We start from the raw sequence: 12,123 nt of genomic DNA on the forward strand, positions 1-12,123 counted from the left end.
ACCTTTATTGGGCAAATAAACGTGTTTTCCACTTTGGTTTTCTTTTCAAAATTATTACATCTGAAAAAAGTTACAAATGGAAATACAGATATCTTGGGATAGTACAAGATCAATCTTTGGCATATAAGCCTAATATTTTGCATTTGTTAAAAAAAATAATGGAGCATTAGGTTTTTTTTTTGTTTGTTTTTTTTTCAGGAACAAGGCTTGATTGTATTTTGATGCTAAAAAGAAATTTCTAAAAGGCATTTACTAATAATTGATTATGTATATGTTATTTACATGCATGCACTTACATATCAATAAAGAAAGTATAAAAACTGTTAAATGACATAAAACATACAGCACATGAATCAGTACAAATAAGTGTACAAAAGAACTTAAAGCACTATCTTGTTGATCACAAGAAGATACATAGACTGATGGATAGATGGACAGATGGAGGGACAGCTGGATGAATGGATGGACAGTTGGATAGATGTATGGATGGATACAGGGACATTTGGACAAATGGATGAATGCATGGATGGAGGGAAGGATGGATGGATGATGATATGGGACAAAATCTCATCTATAGCACTAGACTACTGGAGTAAGACCCAGAGTGACTCGTGTTTTATAAATGAAATAACACTGTATTGATACAAGATGCCATTTGTCAATGGAAGTCATTGGCTGTGTCTGAAATGTAATAATGCTACTAATATGGTATTGTGAGGCAGGAAGGCACCCAGTCATGTCTTAATCAAATGTTTATATAAAATGCTGTCTTCTGAGGTTCGTTCATTCAGGCGTTTTTTGAAGGAAGTGCATATTCATCCTTCACTGCTGTAAATATTCCATAATCTTTTGTGTCAGTCCTGATGTGCTTTGAAAAAAAAATAAAATAGTAGAAAACACCAGCACTTACCCTACTGAAGGAAATACAGGTTTGTGCACCAGTGGTTAGAAAAAGTTCAGCATGCTAGCCTTCTTAAAACACTTTCTCTGGGCAGAATATGCTACCTTCTAAAGCTAACAGCTAGCAGTGAGCTGTTGGTATCTTGGCAATGACATGACGTATCAATGCCTTAGGAGCATGTCACGATGGCAGATACCTTCATCACAACACTGCCTTCTAAGGCCCGGACTTATGAAACAGCACTGGCAGGAAGGCATTGCGACAGCAATGTTTAGTTTCAGACGCAGCCGTTTACTTCCCAAAATCATATCACTTCAAAAAATCTAAACTGTAAAAGTAGAAAAGGGCAGAATTGTTTTTTTTTTTTTGAATTCATGTAAAATATTTCTTATATTAAGAAATATTAATCTCATCTAATCTAATAAAATATTGGCTTAAAATGTTAAGTAATTCCAACAAAACTAAACAAGAATACTTTGAAGTCAACAGAACAACAATCTCTATCTTACATGTAATTATCTGACATTCAAGAACCATAAGTCAGCAATGTTACTCTTTAAAGTTAAAACAACAAATGTTTTTTTACAGTGTATTAACCCCTTAATGACCAGGTTCCATTGGTGTGACAAAAGTTTTATTACACACTTCTATAAACTAAGAATAGCTCAGCTAATATGCGTTGAAATCACTGTAGTTACTGAACAATAAGACTTAGTATATGATAAGCTTGGGATTTTAAGGGGTTAAACATTTAAGTGCAATCTGAGCAACTTCAAGGGCTCCTGAGTGGTAAAACTGTGTAAGCACCTCAACAGCATGTTGTGAGCCATGCTACAGCCATCCATAAGTAGGAGCCCAAGAGGAGGAAAATGCCTGGTATGATTGTGTGATGGAAAGAGTTCTGGCTAGAGGGAAAACTGAGAAGAACATTTGGTCCCACTTTATATTAAGTGTCTCTAATAACTGTGTAGTTACATGTGAACAACATATGCAACAACAATGTAACTACTAATGATTTAGTTACTGTTACAGATGGATTACAGAAGTACACCTTATGTAATTACACAAGTGTGTCTTAATAGTAACAGCCTATTCTCTCTCATGTAATTACACAATGGTAATAACATAAATGTAATTACATTTACTGTAACAGCAGTTTTTTCAGATTTTTTCCAGCAGTAAAAGGAAGTATGTAATAACTTACATTTAACTAGCATTTATAACAACTAGCATAACAACTACATAGGAACTGTCCACTTATTTTAAAGTGTAACTTTAACACTACACTACAGAAAACTTCCTCTATAGAAGATACACTAGTGTAATTACATGAGGCAAAACTGAAGTTGATACACATGTGTAATTACAAAGGCTCAACTTCTGTATTCCATCTGTAACATTGACTAAAACATCAGTAGTTACAATGTTGTTGCATATGTTGTTCATGTGTAACTATACAGTAATTAGGGACACTTAATATAAAGTGGGACCGAACATTTTATTAGAACCACAGCAGATAGTATAATGTTTAATATCATGATAGCTTATGTCACATGCTAATTTTCATGAAGCATACTCTAGATATCCATTATGACAGTATGCGAAACGCTAATAAAAACAGAAAGCAGTGATTAGTAAATTCTGTTTGACCTTTATTAAATTGAAAACAATTCAAAAACATATTTGAAATATTGCCTTATGAACTTTTTTATATACATAGCTTTATTTATGTAAATTTGTTCATTTCAAATTTGATGCATGTCACATGTTTTAAAAAAAGTTGGAACAGGATCATGTTTACTTTTGTGTTACATCACCTTTGCTTTTAACAGCATGGAATAAACATTTGGGGACGGAAGACAACAATTGATCCAGTCTTGAAAGTGGAATTTTTACCATTCTTCAGTTAGTACACTGCAAAATATGGTATCTTGTCAAGTAAAATAATCTTATATAAAGTCCAATCTAAGATTTTTTTTGTTTGTTTTTGCTGAGATTGTTATTAGCTTAATTTGAGATTATTTCACTTATTTCTAGACATTTTTACTTGTTTCAGTAATTTTATTAAGTAAAATTATTTCACTATATTGGCAGAAAATTTAGCCTGTTTTAGGAAATGTTCTTGAAACCAGCTAAATTATCTGCCTCTACAGTGAGAGAATTTTACTTAATAAAATGACCTAAAACAAGTAAAACATTTCTGGAAATAAGCTAGATAACCTTATAAAAAACGCACCTTAAAATGGGAAATGTTAGATATATCAAAGTGATTTCAGATCATTTCACTTGACAAGATACTACTTTTTGCTTTGCTGAAGTCTTTACCTGTGCAGCCTTCATTGTCATATATTGCAATTTATATTCCACCACACATTCCCATGCTGTTGTGACACATCCTGAATGTTTCTTATATATATATATATATATATATATATATATATATATATATATATATTTATTTTTTTTTGTACCAGATAACTCTGTACATTATTTCGTAAACAATCTGAAAAGTTCACTCATCAGACCACAACACACATTTTCACTGTGCATCACTTAATTTCCAATAAGCCCAGAGAAGTCAGCAGCGTTTCTGGATGTTGTTGACAAATGACTACCACTTAGCATGGTACACTTGAACAACATGCATTTGTGGATGCAGTGACTTGACAGTAGCAAGTATTCCGAAGCCCTTTAGGTAATATCCATCTCAGAAACATGCTGGATTTTAATGCAGTTCTGTCTGAGAAATCAAAGGTCTCAGGCACTCTCTTGCGGTTTTTGGCCTAATTTTTTTATGCAAAAAGATTTTATCTTTTGATTTTACTATTTAACATACTAGTGAAAATTATTGCAAGCACTTGTTAAAAGTTTGGGTGTCAAGCCTTGAACCAATACTTGCTCATAAAGGATTAGAGTTGTCCTCTAATGCTCCTTTGCTACATGATTACATCACCTCTTTAAAAATGAGCATATATTTATAATAAATCAACTTGATAAGGCAGAACAGTAAATATCATGTTTTGGAACAGGACAAAGTATATTATAAATCACTGCTTTCTGTTTTTATTTACATTTCACAAACTGTTTTAGACTTAGATTTGTACAATGCAATAACAAAAAAGTAATAAATACATTATAGTGCATTAAGCATCTAAGTAAAAAAAAAATTAAATGTCCACATCAACCAAGTACATTAATAAAAATAGAAGATAATATTCCTTTGCAGGCATAATATTTAAAACAAATTAAAACAATGGCAACCATCATAAAAGGGCAAAGACTGGCCATTTTACCCACTTGACTAGAATTCAATATATCCTGAGGTATTTCTCTTGTAGAAATGGTGGTACATTATATTCACACTTTATGCATTACAAAGGCTTGGATGGCTAGTTGATTAGCTCAGTGAGGCTAACCTAGCCAAAGACAAATGTGTTCTACCTTTTTCAGGTGTAAGTCCTTTCAACTGTTCAAATTTGTCAAACAGCTGAACTTATGCTTTCCTCATCGGTGTTGACAGCTGTCCTTTGGACTCCTTCCCGGCCCTCCTCCTCCTCCTCAATTGCATTCTCAATGTTGGACAGAACTGCATAACACTGCCTCTTAAAGTCCCTCCCCATGAACGCATAAAGAAGCGGATTCAAACAACTGTTGGCGTTGGCAAGAATGACGCCAAATACTTTTACGATTTTGACAAAATCTTTTTCATTATAATGTATTTTCAAAAAAGAATAAAGATGAAAAGGCACCCAGCAGATGAGAAAAGCAGCTATCAGCAGCGTCATGATCTTGAATGGCTTTTTGGACGCAGTCAAGTGATTAAACCTCAACTTTCTTATGATGATGACATAACAGATGACAATGATCAGGAACGGGATCACGAATCCAAAAATGAATTGGCAAGAAACTATGGCAAAATGGCTTTGGCTCATTTATGCCAGTTCTTTTACATTGTGTCGTCTGATTGCTCTGAATGTCTCGGGAAATTATTTCTGGTGAGCTAAGTGCTGCTGAGACGATCCAAGCTAGCATGACTATCACAGCAGCCTTTCTTATGGTGCGCTTGTTCCGAGCCCACACAGGAAACATAACAACCACACAGCGGTCCACACTGATGATGACAAGAATGAAGATGCTGCTGTACATGTTGAGAAGCTTGATGAAATACCGGAATTTACACATGAAGCGTCCAAAGATCCACTCATTTGTAACCTTTTGGACGACACCAAAGGGCAAGGTGGAGCACATTATGAAGTCGGACACAGCCAGACTCAGGTACCAGGTGGTGATGACGGACTTCTTCATCTTAAAGCCTGCAATCCAGATCACTAAACCATTTCCAGCAATCCCCAGGACGAAGATGATCACATTCGCCACTGAGTAGAAGATACAATTCACATCTGTGCAAGAAGAACTCATATTCAGACTTGTGTGGTTTTTAAAGTCAGGATATTCTGCCGCTGTCACTGGAGTAGAAGTTGTGATACCTCTGGATTCTGGAAAGCAAACACAGACAGGCTTGTTGCTGACTTTTATAGCATACATTTCAGGTCAGTCAGAAAACACTAGTGCTATGGAATCGGTTCAGATTCAATGCAAAAATGACTTGGACCAGGGATTGGATTTATGTGACTGTTTTCCAACCTCTGTTTGTCCCTTAGACTTAAACAGGCTGTTGTTTAAGGCTTTTAGTTGGAATTTTAACTGTTTATCAGATGTTTGGAATAAAATACTTTTCTGCTTTGAGTGTCTCCATACCTTTATTTAGTATTATTATGTAGTATATTTTATTAAAATGAATATTTAATAATATTAAATATTCCATTTTATCATTACCAAAATAATTATAAATTACTGAAACTTTACCAAATGTTTTAGTAGTGATTGTTGCGGTAAGGACAACTGTAGCTAATTCAGAACTCAAAAAGCTTATCAATGAGCTGTTGTACATACATAAAATCATAATTTTATTTTTATTTAGACACAAAGTTTGTTTAATTGCAGAAAATATGTGTTTCAGTTGGGACAGTTTATGATGTTATACACTGATTTTCAGACTTTTGGACACATTTACTTCAAAACAATGGGATCTAACTGCTCACCATGTGGCCATGAGGGACAGGGATGCAGTCCCACTTCCTGCTCTAAAATGTAGAGGTGTGGCAAATACAAGACATAAGGCATTACTATTTCAATTAATGCCTTGGGTTTAAACAGACGATAACATAAATGAACAGAACATTTGGAAACTTTAATATTGTTTAAGACTCCTCCGACGCACAGAGCAGGCAGCGCTCTGGACCTGATATTCCGCAGACCAACCTCTGTGCTGGATGTGACAGTAATTCCCCTTCACCGCTCTGATCACCACTTCCTATCTTTCAAACTCTCTCTCCCTGCTACTCCTGTCCATTCCACCCCTTCATGCTCTTCTACTTGACACAACCTGCACTCCGTTCCTCCCTTGTCTTTCACTTCAACTATCCTGACCACCCTTCCTAATCCTGATTCATTTTTTTCTCTCTCACTGGACACAGCTACAGATGCTTTCCTTTCTTCACTCTCATCTGCAATCAACTTTCTGTGTCCTCTCTCCTCCAGGCCAGCAAGATCCTCCCCACCTGAACCCTGGCTGACAGGTGTTCTGCTCAGCAACCAGCAAGAGCTAAGGAAGGCTGAGAGAAGGTGGAGGAAGCCCCAGCTTGACTCGGATCTTTACTTCTACCAATCTCTCCTTTCCAAGTTCTCACTCAAAATTAATGCTGCAAAGTCATCTTTCTACAGAGGGACACTGGAAGCATCAGCATCTGATCCACGCAAGCTCGTCAGTATTTTCTCCTCTCTCCTCAACCCTCCTCCTCCCCTTCCACCCTCTTCTCTCACTCCTGAGGATTTTGTCACCTTCTTTGAGGAGAAGGTTGATAGAATCCACCAGTCTTTTCCCTCTGTCTCCACTCCTTTCACTAGACCTCCTCCTCTCATTCTCAATCCCTTAAACTGTTTTTCTTCTCTTTCCACAGATGATGTCCTACAACTGATCAAATCCAGTAATCCAACCACCTGCCCACTGGATCCCAACTGAGTTACAAGGGGTATTGGTTAAAATCTTCCCTATTAAATGGGACCCTCAAATAAAAGGAACATTACTTCATTAACAGCTACTACTCAGAATGCTACTAGCAGGTTTTTGTGCTTGTGAAGAAAAGGACCATAATACATTGAAACAACATTAAACTAACGGTTATCGTAATTCGTTATTGGAGAAAATACTTACATTTGTGGGTTTCTTTGGTCGCTCGCGCAACCATCTTGCCGATTTTTCTTTTTTTCTTGTAACACTCTGTTTGGAATGTGCCTCTGAAAAACCTCTGTTTGGAGGGCCATGAAGCCCTAACACTTTGCCCTACCCCTCTATCTTAAAAAATATTGGGACACCCTACCCCTAGGCGTGAACGCGCAAAACTGAGGAGTAGGGCTAAGTGGTAGGGGCAAGGGGTGGAATGGAATTGGGCATAAGACTCTGTTGACTGGCTTGCCAGCTCTGTGTTAGATGTTTATCAGTAAATTTCACAAAATTTTCTACAATTAAAGTATTTTTTTTTTATCATTTGAGAAATATTGATAGAGTTTGGCCTTTTCTATCTCAGTGACTCAGAAAAACTTGTTCATGTTTGTTAAAAGCAAAGTTGATCACTGTAATGCTCTTCTTACTGGACTGGAAAAAACAACACCTCATACAAATTGCAGCAGCATGGATGCTAACAAAAATAAAACAGAGAGACTTTATCAGTCCTGTTTTGAAACAGCTGCAACCACGATTTTAAAGTACTGCTAGTAGTTTTGAAGGCTCTGTTACCTTAAATCACCTGCTTACATCACAGAGTGTCTGTCTGTTTATGTTCCAACACGAGATCTTAGATCTCCAGATACTGACCTTCTGCAAATTCCTTCAGTAAAATACAAAAACATGGAGAGACTCGTTCAGTTATTCTGCTTCTAAACTGTGGAACTCAATTCCACCTTTTATTAGACAGTCAAGCTCAGTGCTCACTTTCAAGAAACATTTAAAAACATATCTCTTTAAGTTAGCGTTCAACATAAATTCTATGTTTAATTTGATGTGTTATTCTCTTATATTGATTAGAAATTAATACTCATAATTAAACTTAATATTACTGTTAAGCTTTATGAACCACCTGAGCTGAGGGTCTTCAGTCTCTGGCTGAAAGATCATATTATGAGACTGTTCCAAGGGAGCAGAAGCTACTGCCTGAAATGCTCCAGAGACAGTGTTGTAACACTGGTCCAAATGGAGAAACAGAGTCTGCTGTCACGCAACCAAATTGAGGAGTTTGAGGTATCGCACGTTTCTCAAAAAGAAGCACATGACATAAAAAATGCTTGCCAGTGCTGCTGTCTGATTGCTGTATGGCCTCAGTTTGTATTAGAATAAAAAAACGGAATTACCTGTCTTTGGTCCAGTGCCGGGGAGCTACTGCGTTTGCTGCATATCACAAACTATTTCTAGTTGTAAAATTGCACAACATTCTGTTCCTCTGAATGCTCGATTTAGTTCTCGGAATTTAGGATGTGAGTGGCACACCCGTACCTGTTGCAATATTTCTGCTGGCCAACAACAATTACGTCATCTTTGTGTATTATTATTACTGAAATGAACATATGAAAAGCAAAAGTGTTGAAAAGCTCAGTTTACTCATACTTTTTCACAGTCATGTTTTTTTGTTTGTTTGTTTATTTATTTATTTATTTATTTATTTATTTTTTGTGCAATCGCTTAATCACCCAGCATGTTGTCCCTTTCCAAATACGCTTGGATCCAGATCAGATTAAACAGTTATCACAGCCTCTCTTTTAATAGATTTTCTCCTTACTTTACTCCTCCTTCTTACTTTCATTACCTTAAAACAGTTTTTAACCTACATGTTAAAAAAAATAATGCTATGAAAATTTTTTAAATGATATAGCATTACTGTAGGAAAATGACATATAAATGAATTTTATATAGACAGACCTTAGAAGTTATTTATTTAGTTTACGTTTACTGCAGCTTAAACATGAGTTTAATGATTAGATAGCTAGCCAGATAACACTGTACACTGTAACACTGTATTCACCTGTAAAAGAGTAATTATTTAATCTGATAAATGGTTTTATCAGACTAATTTTTGATAGTCAACTCATCTCGTCATTGAATAGCCTACTTCACACTGTAGCTCTTAGAGCAGTGCTGAAGTGATCCAGTGCAAAGCGATTACCTACTTTAGCTCTTTATCTCTTTCTAGCACTTTATAAGCACTTGTCATATCTGATGGTAAAAATCCGTAAAATTACAGTCATTTAATTTCTTAGAAATGCTGCCTTTTACTGCAATTCAAGCACTTTACTAGTTCAACTACTGGCATACAGTATTTTACCATCATAACAACAGTAATAACCATTAAAATCAATAAAAAATATGATTTTTTTGCATTTTCATTCAATGCAATGATGTTATTTACATGCAATTAACATAAAAAACAGATATTTATTCAATTTTGCAGAACTTTCACAGTGAAAATACTTTTTTTTATTATCTAGCACTGAGGTTCACAAGGCCTACACTTGTGAGAAACTGACTGAGTAAGTTTTCACTCTTTAGTCAACAAATAGTTAATAGCTAATTATAGAACTCCTTGTCATCGTATAAAAGAATTTACACCACATTTCTAAGCTTGCTCAAAAATATGATTCTATTTACTAGGGCATTACTAATTGCTTGCTACTGCAAACCCTAAAATACAGTGCTATCAAATACGTAGGCACTTATTAAAGTGCTTCTTATTAAAATTAAATAAAAGTATTTTTCGCTGTTTATTGTTTTGAAATTACAAAACACCTTAGCACTCCTTGAACTCCTTGAACACAAACAAGCAAGCCAAACTAAATTACAGGCATTACTGCACTACTCAATATTTTTTTTACCTCAATCTGACAGGAAAAAGAAAGCGTGACATGCAAAGCACTTTCGACCAGTCTTACTCAATTTCATGAGAAGGTGAAGTTTTCATTTAGTTGGAAGTGTCTAGGCAGCCCTGACTCAACTTCCCTAAATATGATCATGTTCAAAACCTTACGTTTGAGCAGGTCATGATCTCTAGCTGAGTGATGAATTACAGTTAATGTTAGTCAGTTACAGTCTGAGTTAACCCCTTAAACTCCCAGTCTTATTACACACTAAGGCTTATTATTCAGTAACTGCAGGATCTTCAATGCAATCTGGCTGAGCTATTCTTAGGTTATAGACGTGTGTAATAAACCTTTAATTATTATTTTTATATTAACAAAACAATGATTCATTCACTAAGTAGAAGATTGTTTTTTAATACATCACAATATTTTAAAAAAGCCTAATAAATTGGTCTTCTTTTTCTTCAATACAAGCCAATATTAAAATGTGCAAATACTTCTTGTTTAATTTTCTAATACTATAGCCTTTTAACACTGTGCCAATCACCCCATAACCACCGCAACCACCCCATGTCAGAGCTAGTGCACATGAATTATCATGAGCGCACAAATAGTACAGTAAATATTTTTGATGTTGAAAGTGTCTGTTATCCTAATACATGCTGTGCCTGAGATATACAGCAGTCAAAAAACCTGTGCCAACCAACTCCCACTCTTGACAAAGCATCCACCTGCAATAACATACCAACTGCCTAGCACCACATTGGCAACCACCATGTATGCAATAGTAACAGCATACAAGCACCGACAACACTTTAGCGACCACCTGGGATACTACAGCAATAGCCTAGCAGCACCTTGGCAACACTGGGGTAGCACATCAATGGCCTAGCAACACCTTACCAACCACCTGGGATACCACAGTAAGGCCCTAGCAATGCCTTTGCTACCACATGGGACAGCAAAGCAATGGCCTAGCTACACCTTAGCACCACCTGGGATACTGTAGCAATGGCCTAGCAACCCCTTAGCAACCACCTGGGATAGCTTAGCAACCATGTGGGATACTAAAGCAATGGTCTAATCACATCATAGCAACCACATGCGATACTGTAGCAATGGCCTAACAAGACCTTAGCAACCACCTGGGACAGCACAGCAATGGCCTAACAACACCATCTCTCCTTTTCTCAGTTACTTACTGTAATTCTTCTTAGTTACAGCAAATAGGGAATATTAATTCTTTGGCCTGTAAAGTGGACAATGAAAACTATGAACTGATGACTTTGTCCATATTTTGTCTTTGTTACAGTGGTCGAAGACAGTAATACAACAAAAAGTGCAGGAGGAACATCAGAGCCAGGGATATCCTGTGTAGATGGAAACGCTGGAGCAAGAGCAGGGGAAGGAAATGATCCAGCTTGAAAGAGAGAAAGATCAGAGGGCAACCAGCAGACTGCAGAAGGATGTTTATCAAATACAAGGAGAAACTCCTTTAGAGAGTTTTAGGGAGAAGTCAGAATATTGGTCTATAAGTAAACCTGGACATATACGCAGAGTGGATTAATCAGTACTTCTCTGCAAATGAATTTGAACTTTTAATGCAAAACATTACAAAAAAAGATCCCTGAAGTAAAGAAAAAAAGCAAAAACTAAAATTTAAAAGGAAATAATATCATATATTCCAAAAGAGGATTTGCTTAACTTATTGGCTGAGTGAGGATTTGCCAAGTGTGACAGACTTGTATACAGCCTAAAATTTGTGTGGAAAAGATATAGATATGTTAACTTTTTCAATATTTAATGTGTCCTGCCTTTATTACAGCTTCTATTCCTTTTGGGGCATTTGTTTTCAAAGAAATTTCCAATAAGACAAGGATGTTGGAGGTTGGTTTCATTTTCTTCACAATCATTTGCTTTTCACAATTTGAGGGATGCTGAGGTCTAGATGCTGGGGTAGCAGTCTATTGGTGTTACAACACCAGCAGCTTCTTTGTTTGAACTGCAAATTCTTCATTTTCTTACCATCTTTTCTCAGGAAGGGCTTTATGACTGCTTCACATGCTTTTAGCCCCATAGTGTTGAGCTGTCTTCTCATAGTGAATGAATGCAAGTGTGGAGTTAGATTTTCTTCTCTCTCTCAATGATGAGAGCTTTAAGTGATGTTTATCTGATGGGGACAGTTTCGGTGGTCTACCAGGTATTGCATGGCTGTTAGGAGTCCCAATATTTCAGTGTCTTTTAAATTATTTTTT

At 36.1% G+C, this 12,123-nt stretch overlaps 1 pseudogene; it reads right to left on the reverse strand.

The window, feature by feature from the left end:
• Positions 1-4,358: 4,358 nt before the first annotated feature.
• On the reverse strand, positions 4,359-8,420 carry LOC118827435 (annotated as a pseudogene).
• Between the last annotated feature and the right edge of the window lie 3,703 nt (positions 8,421-12,123).

This window comes from Colossoma macropomum, unplaced genomic scaffold (genome assembly GCF_904425465.1).
Source record: "Colossoma macropomum unplaced genomic scaffold, Colossoma_macropomum, whole genome shotgun sequence".
Taxonomy (NCBI): Eukaryota; Metazoa; Chordata; class Actinopteri; order Characiformes; family Serrasalmidae; genus Colossoma; species Colossoma macropomum.